Source organism: Arachis stenosperma, chromosome 5, assembly GCF_014773155.1.
Source record: "Arachis stenosperma cultivar V10309 chromosome 5, arast.V10309.gnm1.PFL2, whole genome shotgun sequence".
NCBI lineage: Eukaryota > Viridiplantae > Streptophyta > Magnoliopsida > Fabales > Fabaceae > Arachis > Arachis stenosperma.
In genome coordinates, this window is record NC_080381.1 from 104,593,871 (window position 1) to 104,604,448 (window position 10,578).

Consider the following 10,578-nt stretch of genomic DNA (forward strand, 5'->3'; position numbering starts at 1 on the left):
GTGGCCCAAAGCACTCTGTCTTCCAATATTACCACCGGATACATACATGCCACAGACACATAATTGGGTGAACCTTTTCAGATTGTGACTCAGCTTTGCTAAAGTCCCCAATTAGAGGTGTCCAGGGTTCTTAAGCACACTCTTTTTGCCTTGGATCACAACTTTATTTCTTTCTTTTTCTTTCTTTTTCTCTTTTGTTTTTCTCCTTCTTTTTTTTTCACTGCTTTTTCTTGCTTCAAGAATCATTTTTATGATTTTTCAGATCCTCAGTAACATGTCTCCTTTTTCATCATTCTTTCAAGAGCCAACAATTTTAACATTCATGAACAACAAATTCAAAAGACATATGCACTGTTTAAGCATACATTCAGAGAACAAAAGCATTGCCACCACATCAAACTAATTAAGCTAGTTTTAAAGATGAATTCGAAATCCTATACTTCTTGTTCTTTTGTGATAAAAACAGTTTTCATTTAAGAAAGGTGATGGATTCATAGGACATTCATAACTTTAAGGCATAGATACTAAGACACTAATGTTCATAAGACACAAACATGGATAAACATAAGCATAAATTTTCGAAAAACAGAAAATAAAGAACAAGGAGATTAAAGAACGGGTCCACCTTAGTGATGGCGGCTTGTTCTTCCTCTTGAAGGTCTTATGGAGTGCTTGAGCTCCTCAATATCTCTTCCTTGCCTTTGTTGCTCCTTTCTCATGATTCTTTGATCTTCTCTAATTTCATGGAGGAGAATGGAGTGTTCTTGGTGCTCCACCCTTAGTTGTCCCATGTTGGAACTCAATTCTCCTAGGGAGGTGTTCAGTTGCTCCCAATAGTCTTGTGGAGGAAAGTGCATCCCTTGAGGTATCTCTGGGATTTCATGATGAGTGGGGTCTCTTGTTTGCTCCCCTCTTGAATCAAGAATTTCATTGAACGCCCTCTTCATAAATGTCTATGAGGACTTGGTCCAACCTTTGATCAAAGTTGACCCTTCTTCATGGCCACAACTTCATAGAAGTGGTCTTGATGCACCCTTGAGATGAATCTCTCCATCTCCCATGACTCGGAGGAGGAGGCTTTTGCCTTTCCTTTCCTCTTTCTAGAGGTTTCTCCGGCCTTGGATGCCATAAATGGTTATGGAAAAACAAAAAGCAATGCTTTACCACACCAAACTTAAAAGGTTTGCTCGTCCTCGAGCAAAAGAAGAAAGAAGAGAGTAGAAGAAGAAGAAATGGAGGAGATGGAGGTGGCTTTGTGTTCGGCCAAAGAGGTGTTGAGGTGATTGGTGAATGGGTGAAGAAAAGAGAGAGTGGTGGGGTTGGTGGGGATCCTGTGGGGTCCACAGATCCTGAGGTGTCAAGGAAAAGTCATCCCTGCACCAAATGGCATTCAAAAACACGTTTTGAGCCAATTCTGGCGTTAAACCCCGGGCTGGTGCCCTTTCCTGGTGTTTAACGCCAGGTTCTTGCCCTTTTCTGGCGTTTAACGCCAGTCTGGTGCCCCTTTCTGGCGTTAAACGCCCAGAATGGTGCCAGACTGGGCGTTAAACGCCCAACAGCTAACCTTACTGGCGTTTAAACGCCAGTAAGTGCGTCCTCCAGGGTGTGCTGTTTTTCTTCCTGTTTTCCATTCTGTTTTTGCTTTTTTCATTGATTTTGTGACTTCTTATGATCATCAACCTACAAAAAAGATAAAATAACAAAAGGAAATAGTTAATTATAAAACATTGGGTTGCCTCCAACCAAGCGCTTCTTTAATGTCATTAGCTTGACAGAGGACTCTCATGGAGCCTCACAAAAGATCAGAGCAATGTTTGAACCTCCCAACACCAAACTTAGAGTTTGAATGTGGGGGTTCAACACCAAACTTAGAGTTTGGTTGTGGCCTCCCAACACCAAACTTAGAGTTTGACTGTGGGGGCTCTGTTTGGCTCTGTTTTGAGAGAAGCTCTTCATGCTTCCTCTCCATGATGACAGGGGGATATCCTTGAGCTTTAAACACAAAGGATTCTTCATTCACTTGAATGATCAGTTCGCCTCTATCAACATCAATTACAGCCTTTGCTGTGGCTAGGAAGGGTCTGCCAAGGATGATGGTTTCATCCATGCACTTCCCAGTCTCTAGGACTATGAAATCAGCGGGGATGTAATGGTTTTCAATTTTCACCAAAACATCCTCTACAAGTCCATGAGCTTGTTTTCTTGAGTTGTCTGCCATCTCTAATGAGATTCTTACAGCTTGTACCTCAAAGATCCCTAGCTTCTCCATTACAGAGAGGGGCATGAGGTTTACACTTGACCCTAAGTCACACAGAGCCTTCTTGAAGGTCATGGTGCCTATGGTACAAGGTATTGAAAACTTCCCAGGATCTTGTCTCTTTTGAGGTAATTTCTGCCTAGACAAGTCATCCAGTTCTTTGGTGAGCAAAGGGGGTTCATCCTCCCAAGTCTCATTTCCAAATAACTTGTCATTTAGCTTCATGATTGCTCCAAGGTATTTAGCAACTTGCTCTTCAGTGACATACTCATCCTCTTCAGAGGAAGAATACTCATCAGAGCTCATGAATGGCAGCAGTAATTCCAATGGAATCTCTATGGTCTCATTTTGAGCCTCAGATTCCCATGGTTCCTCATTGGGGAACTCATTGGAGGCCAGTGGACGTCCAGTGAGGCCTTCCTCGGTGGCGTTCACTGTCTCTTCTTCCTCCCAGAATTCGGCCATGTTAATGGCTTTGCACTCTCCTTTTGGATTTTCTTCTGTATTGCTTGGGAGAGTACTAGGAGGGAGTTCAGTAATTTTCTTGCTCAGCTGACCCACTTGTGCCTCCAAATTCCTAATGGAGGACCTTGTTTCAGTCATGAAACTTTGAGTGGTTTTGATTAGATCAGAGACCATGGTTGCTAAGTCAGAGGTATTCTGCTTAGAACTCTCTGTCTGTTGCTGAGAAGATGATGGAAAAGGCTTGCCATTGCTAAACCTGTTTCTTCCACCATTATTGTTGTTGAAACCTTGTTGAGGTCTCTCTTGATTCTTCCATGAGAAATTTGGGTGATTTCTCCATGAAGAATTATAGGTGTTTCCATAGGGTTCTCCTAGGTAATTCACCTCTTCCATTGAAGGGTTCTCAGGATCATAGGCTTCTTCCTCAGATGAAGCATCCTTAGTACTGCTTGGTGCATTTTGCATTCCAGACAGACTTTGAGAAATCAAATTGACTTGTTGAGTCAATATTTTGTTCTGAGCTAGAATGGCATTCAGAGCATCAATCTCAAGAACTCCTTTCTTCTGATTAGTCCCATTGTTCACAGGATTCCTTTCAGAAGTGTACATGAATTGGTTATTTGCAACCATTTCAATTAGCTCTTGAGCTTCTGTAGGCGTCTTCTTCAAATGAAGAGATCCTCCAGCAGAGCTATCCAAAGACATCTTGGACAGTTCAGAGAGACCATCATAGAAAATACCTATGATGCTCCATTCAGAAAGCATGTCAGAAGGACATTTTCTGATCAATTGTTTGTATCTTTCCCAAGCTTCATAGAGGGATTCTCCATCCTTCTGTCTGAAGGTTTGGACTTCCACTCTAAGCTTACTCAATTTTTGAGGTGGAAGGAACTTTGCCAAGAAGGCATTGACTAGCTTTTCCCAAGAGTCCAGGCTTTCTTTAGGTTGAGAATCCAACCATATTCTAGCTCTGTCTCTTACAGCAAAAGGGAATAGCATGAGTCTGTAGACTTCAGGGTCAACCCCATTAGTCTTGACAGTGTCACAGATTTGCAAGAATTCAGCTAAGAACTGATGAGGATCTTCCAATGGGTTTCCATGGAACTTGCAATTCTGTTGCATTAGAGAAACTAATTGAGGCTTAAGCTCAAAGTTGTTTGCTCTAATGGCAGGGATAGAGATGCTTCTCCCATAGAAGTCGGGAGTAGGTGCAGTAAAGTCACCCAGCACCTTCCTTGCATTGTTTGCATTGTTGTTGTTTTCGGCTGCCATGTGTTCTTCTTCTTTGAAGAATTAGGTCAGGTCCTCTAAAGAGAGTTGTGCTTTAGCTTCTCTTAGCTTTCGCTTCAAGGTCCTCTCAGGTTCAGGGTCAGCTTCAACAAGAATGCCTTTGTCTTTGCTCCTGCTCATAAGAAAGAGAAGGGAACAAGAAAATGTGGAATCCTCTATGTCACAGTATAGAGATTCCTTGAAGTGTCAGAGGAAAAAAAGGGTAGAAGACAGAAGTAGAAAATTCGAACTTATCAGAGGAGATGGAGTTCGAATTTTTGCATTAAGGAATAGTGTTAGTCCATAAATAGAAGGATGTGAGGAGGAGGGAAGTAATTTTCGAAAATTAAGTGAAAGATTTTGAAAATATTTTTGAAAAACATTACTTGATTTTCGAAAATGAAAGTGGAAAAGAAATCAAGTGATTTTTGAAAAAGATTTTGAAATTAGAAATCAAAAAGATTTGATTGAAAACTATTTTGAAAAAGATGAGTTTAAGAAGATATGATTGGTTTTTTTAAAAAATGTGATTGAGAAGATATGATTTGAAAACTATTTTAAAAAGATTTGATTTTTAAAAATTAGTAACTTGGCTATCAAGAAAAGATATGATTCAAACATTAAACCTTTCTCAACAGAAAAGGCAACATACTTGAAATGCTGAGTCAAATCATTAATTGATAGTAAGTATATTTGAAAAAGGAAAGAAATTGATTTTGAAAATATTTGATTAAAAAGATTTGATTTGAAAAAGATTTGATTTTGAAAAACTTTGAAAACTTGAAAAAAATTTGATTTGAAAACAAAATTCTCCCCCTTGTGCCATCCTGGCGTTAAACGCCCAGAATGGTGCACATTCTGGCGTTTAACGCCCAAAACTATACCCTTTTGGGCGTTAAACGCCCAACCAGGTACCCTGGCTGGCGTTTAAACGCCAGTCTGTCCTTCTTCACTGGGCGTTTTGAACGCCCAGCTTTTTCTGTGCAATTCCTCTGCTGTATGTTCTGAATCTTCAATTCTCTGTGTTATTGACTTGAAAAGACACAAATTAAAAATATTTTTGGATTTTTAATAATGAAGGATAATCAAAATGCAACTAAAATCAAATAACAATGCATGCAAGACACCAAACTTAGCAGTTTGTATACCACTGACACTAACAATATGAGAATGCATATGAGACACACAAAATACTTCAAGTCAATAGAATTCAAAGATTAGAGCACGGAAATCATCAAGAACATCTTGAAGATCACTAAGACACATGAATGAATGCATGCAATTGACACCAAACTTAAGATGAGACTAGTGTCTCAACAAGAAACATGACATATTTTTGGTTTTTATAAATTTTGTAATTTTTTTGTGCTTTTTTGAAAATTAAGTGGGAAAAGATATCAAAATTCTTAATGAGAATTCCAGGAATCAGTGCAATGTTAGTCTAAGACTCCGGTCCAGGAATTAGACATGGCTTCACAGCCAGCCAAGCTTTCAAAGAAAGCTTCGGTCCAAAACACTAGACATGGCCAAAGGCCAGCCAAGCCTTAGCAGATCACTGCTCCAAAAGCAAGATTGATAAAAATCAACAAGTTCTTGTGATGATAAGTTGAAACCTCGGTCCAATGAGATTAGACATGGCTTCTCAGCCAGCCAGACTTCAACAAATCATCGTGAAACTCTAGAATTCATCTTCAAGAATTTCGAAAAAAATACCTAATCTAAGCAACAAGATGAACCGTCAGTTGTCCAAACTGAACAATCCCAGGCATTGTTACCAAAAGCTTGCTCAAAACTTGAACAATCCCCGGCAACGGCGCCAAAAACTTGGTGCACGAAATTGTGGTCAATACAACTTCGCACAACTAACCAGCAAGTGCACTGGGTCGTCCAAGTAATACCTTACGTGAGTAAGGGTCGATCCCACGGAGATTGTTGGTATGAAGCAAGCTATGGTCACCTTGTAAATCTTAGTCAGGCAGACTCATATGGATATGGTGATGAACGAAAATAACATAAAGATAAAGATAGAGATACTTATGTAATTCATTGGTAGGAACTTCAGATAAGCGCATGAAGATGCCTTCCCTTCCGTCTCTCTGCTTTCCTACTGTCTTCATCCAATCCTTCTTACTCCTTTCCATGGCAAGCTCGTGTAGGGTTTCACCGTTGTCAATGGCTATCTCCATCCTCTCAGTGAAAACGATTGCATATGCTCTGTCACAGCACGCGGAATTCAGCTGTCGGTTCTCGGTCAGGCCGGAATAATATCCATCGATACTTTTGCGTCTGTCACTAACGCCCCGCCTGCTAGGAGTTTGAAGCACGTCACAGTCATTCAATCATTGAATCCTACTCAGAATACCACAGACAAGGTTTAGACCTTCCGGATTCTCTTGAATGCCGCCATCAGGTCCTGCCTATACCACGAAGATTCCGATTAAAGAATCCAAGAGATAAACATTAGAGCCTCGTTTGCTTGTAGAACAAGAGTGGTTGTCAGTCACTTTGTTCATAAGTGAGAATGATGATGAGCGTCACATAATCATCACATTCATCATGTTCTTGGGTGCAAATGAATATCTTGGACAAGGAACAAGCGGAATTGAATAGAAGAACAATAGTAATTGCATTAATACTCGAGGTACAGCAGAGCTCCACACCTTAATCTATGGTGTGTAGAAACTCCACCATTGAAAATACATAAGAACAAAAGTGATCATTGGTTTCGGCCCCAGAGAGGGAACCAGAAGAACCAAGATGAAAATACAATAGTAAAAGGTCCTATATATAGAGAACTAGTAGCCTAGGGTGTACAGAGATGAGTAAATGACATAAAAATCCACTTCCGGGCCCACTTGGTGTGTGCTTGGGCTGAGCAATGAAGCAATTTCGTGTAGAGACTCTTCTTGGAGTTAAACGCCAGCTTTTATGCCAGTTTGGGCGTTTAACTCCCATTTAGGTGCCAGTTCCGGCGTTTAACGCTGGGATTTCTTGAGGTGACTTTGAACGCCGGTTTGGGCCATCAAATCTTGGGAAAAGTATGAACTATCATATATTGCTGGAAAGCCCAGGATGTCTACTTTCCAACGCCGTTGAGAGCGCGCCAATTGGGCTTCTGTAGCTCCAGAAAATCTACTTCGAGTGCAGGAAGGTCAGAATCCAACAGCATCTGCAGTCCTTTTTAGTCTCTGAATCAGATTTTTGCTCAGATCCCTCAATTTCAGCCAGAAAATACCTGAAATCACAGAAAAACACACAAACTCATAGTAAAGTCCAGAAAAGTGAATTTTAGCTAAAAACTAATAAAAATATACTAAAAACTAACTAGATCATATCAAAAACATACTAAAAACAATGCCAAAAAGTATACAAATTATCCGCTCATCACTAGCCTTAAGCAGAAAAACAAATTAAAAATCCCAAGTGAATCTTTGGTTAGCTTAAGATAGAAATTATGCATCAACTAAGTGTCGGAAAACTGTGGGAACATGAATTAATAAGGGAATGTATCATGTTTCTAATTTTTTTTGAATATTGGGAATTTGGAAACCTACTCATGAAAAACCAAAATAGAAAAATAATGGAAAATCCATGTGCATTGATAAGTTATGTTTGCTTTTATGATTCAAAAAAAATATATTCAATAAATAAGTAAACAAATAAGGGGACAGAATTACCACAATGTCAAGTTGAAAGATCAATGCACATGTGATAAAAGTAAAGATATATCAATAATTTGGTACATGAGTATGAGAATCATACAAAAGTGCGAATTATGGGAGGCTAAGTATAATTTTAAAATTTGTATAGAGTATGCATTTGTTAGGTGAGATCTTAGACTACTCAAGGATTTACTTTACTAGCTCACTTAGCCTTATATATACCCTTACCTTCACCATAGCCCCATTACAACCTTGAAAAAGACCTCATGATGTTTGCATTGATACATTAAATATTGTTGATTGGTTAGGTAAAGAACAAGGTTTAGAACGCATGAATAGGGAAGAGTAGAGTGATTAACCCTAGACACTTGAGAGACTAGAGCGATAGACACTACCAGTGAGGGTTCAATGCTTGATTCTATATTTTCTGCTTTCATGGGCTATCTTCTTACAAGTTTACTTGTCTTTTATTGTGTGATTTGAATTAGTGGAATTTGATTCATGTTTGTCTTGAAAAGCTTATTTACTTTTAACCAAGTAGGTAAAAACATTTTGCATGTAGTTGCATTCATATAGATAGGTTGCATTGCATACTCTCTACCATTCCCCTTCACTTCTTTATAGCTTCACTTGAGCTTAGCATGAGGACATGCTAATGTTTAAGTGTGGGGAGGTTGATAAACCACTATTTTATGGTTTATCTTGTGCTCAATTGAGTGATTTTTATCAACTCTTTACCCACTTATTCATATGATTTGCATGATTTATATTTTCCTTCCTGATTCTGTGCTATGATTGAAAACATGCTCCTTTGGCTTTTATTTCCTTTTATTTAATCCTCTCTTATTACCAATAGATACCTTGATATGAGTGTTAAGTAATTTCAGGAATTACAGGGCAGGAATGGCTTAGAGGATGGAAAGGAAGCATGCAAAACTGGAAGGAATACAAGAAGTTGAAGGAACTACAAAGCTGTTAGCCTGACCCTCTCGCACTAAAACGATCATAACTTGAGCTACAAAGGTCCAAATGATGCGTTTCTACTTGCATTGGAAAGCTAACGTCTGGGGTTTCGATTTGATATATAATTCGCCATAGTGGCCATACAGATAGGCGACGCGAACACGCGCTCCACCCGGACGTGTCGCATTTGAGAACTTCAATCCACGCGGACGCGTGGATGACGCCTCCACGTCACTTTGCCGCGACCTGTACGGACCAGATTTCACAATCAGCAACTTCTGGGCTGTTTCTGACTCAGTTTTCGGCCCGAAGAACACAGATTAGAGGCTATAAAGTGGGGGAATACATCCATTCATAATTATGCTTTCATAGTTTACTTTTCATAGTTTTAGATGTAGTTTTTAGAGAGAGAGGTTCTATCCTCTCTCTTAGGATTAGGATTAGGATTAGGATTTTTAGAATTAGGATTTCATCTTCTTCAATCAAAGGTTTAATGTTCTTTAATTTATATTTCTCTTATACTTTTAGATACTCTAATACTTTTATCTGTTAATCACTTATGTTGCCCATTTGATTTATGAATCTTTCCATGTCAGGACTTAAATTTATGTTTAAACGTAGTTTGATTGTTCCAGATTTATGACTTTTCATTTGGCTTTTTTATTATTGGCTTTAATTGATTAACTGGAAACTCTTGAGTTATCAACTGTTCATGATTGATTGTTATGTCGGCTAATTAACTGGAATTCCACTAACTCTAGTCTTTCTTTAGGATTTGGCTAGGACCTGGGAAATCTAACCAATTGGTTCACTTGACTTTCCCTTGCTTACGCAAAGGTTAACTAAGTGGGATTAACTTTCATTCTCATAGGAGCAACTAGGATAGAACTTCCAAATTTTCATATCTTGCCAAGAGTTTATTTTATAGTTATTTATTTATTTCGCTTGTCATTTATCATACTTGTTCCTCATTCTCAAAACCCCCAAAATTTTACCTTTTTCATAGCCAATAATAAGTCATACCTCCCTGCAATTCCTTGAGAAGACGACCTGAGGTTTAAATACTTCGGTTATCAATTTATTTAGGGGTTTGTTACTTGTGACAACCAAAACGTTTGTAAGAAATGTTGATTGCTTGGTTTAGTAACTATACTTACAACGAGAGTTTACTATAACTTCTAAACCATCAATCTTCAATTCTTCATGGAGCTTCCTTGATCTACTAGTGTTCGATGGAGATTAGCATTAGCTAGTATGATGGTAATAACCATGGGATCATCATGCCCCGGGATGATGCCTGCAGCATCTTCTTGAGTGAAGGTGATATTGGAGAGGTCGGCCGACCTGTCTCTTCCTCCGATATGGTATACCTCTTTAAGGTGTCTTTTGCGTGATGATTTAGAAATCCCTCCTCCTGAGAATCCTCCATTTATCATATGAACGTGTCTCTCAGGGGTGTGGTGGGGGCATTCAACTTGTCCCATCTCTTATTCCCTTCATCTCTTTCTCGGTTCCTCCGTCTTACTGGCTATGAACCGGTCTATTCGCGCTTCCCGTGCCAACCTTTCTATGACATTCTTTAGGTCAAAGAACTCATTGGTAGAATGCCCGTAGATTGGTGGTATTCGCAGTACTCTGCCCGATTTCTTCCTTCCCTTTTGTGTTTAATCGGGCGAGGCGGTGGGATCTTCTCAGTGTTGCGTATCTCTTTGTATACATCCAAAAGAGACACTCTGAGTGGTGTGTAATTGTGATATTTCATAGGTTTTTTAGTTGGCTAGTCTTCTTTTTTCCTGGACTCTTTATCCTTGTCTCGAGGGGGGTAAGAGAGTCTAGATTTTGCGATTTCTCCTAGTCGAGAGTTCTCCTCCATGTTGATATACTTCTCTGCCCGTTCTTGTACCTCGTTTAGAGATGTTTGATGCTTTTTTAATATGGAGTGGCTGAAGGGTCCTTCTCGTA

General features: G+C 39.3%; 1 non-coding gene across 1 annotated transcript; it reads left to right on the plus strand.

Moving 5' to 3' along the window:
• The first annotated feature begins 3,481 nt into the window (after positions 1-3,481).
• LOC130984887 (small nucleolar RNA R71) lies at positions 3,482-3,589 on the plus strand. Its single transcript, XR_009088792.1, has one exon. It is a non-coding gene; the product is annotated as a small nucleolar RNA R71 (small nucleolar RNA).
• Positions 3,590-10,578: the final 6,989 nt, after the last annotated feature.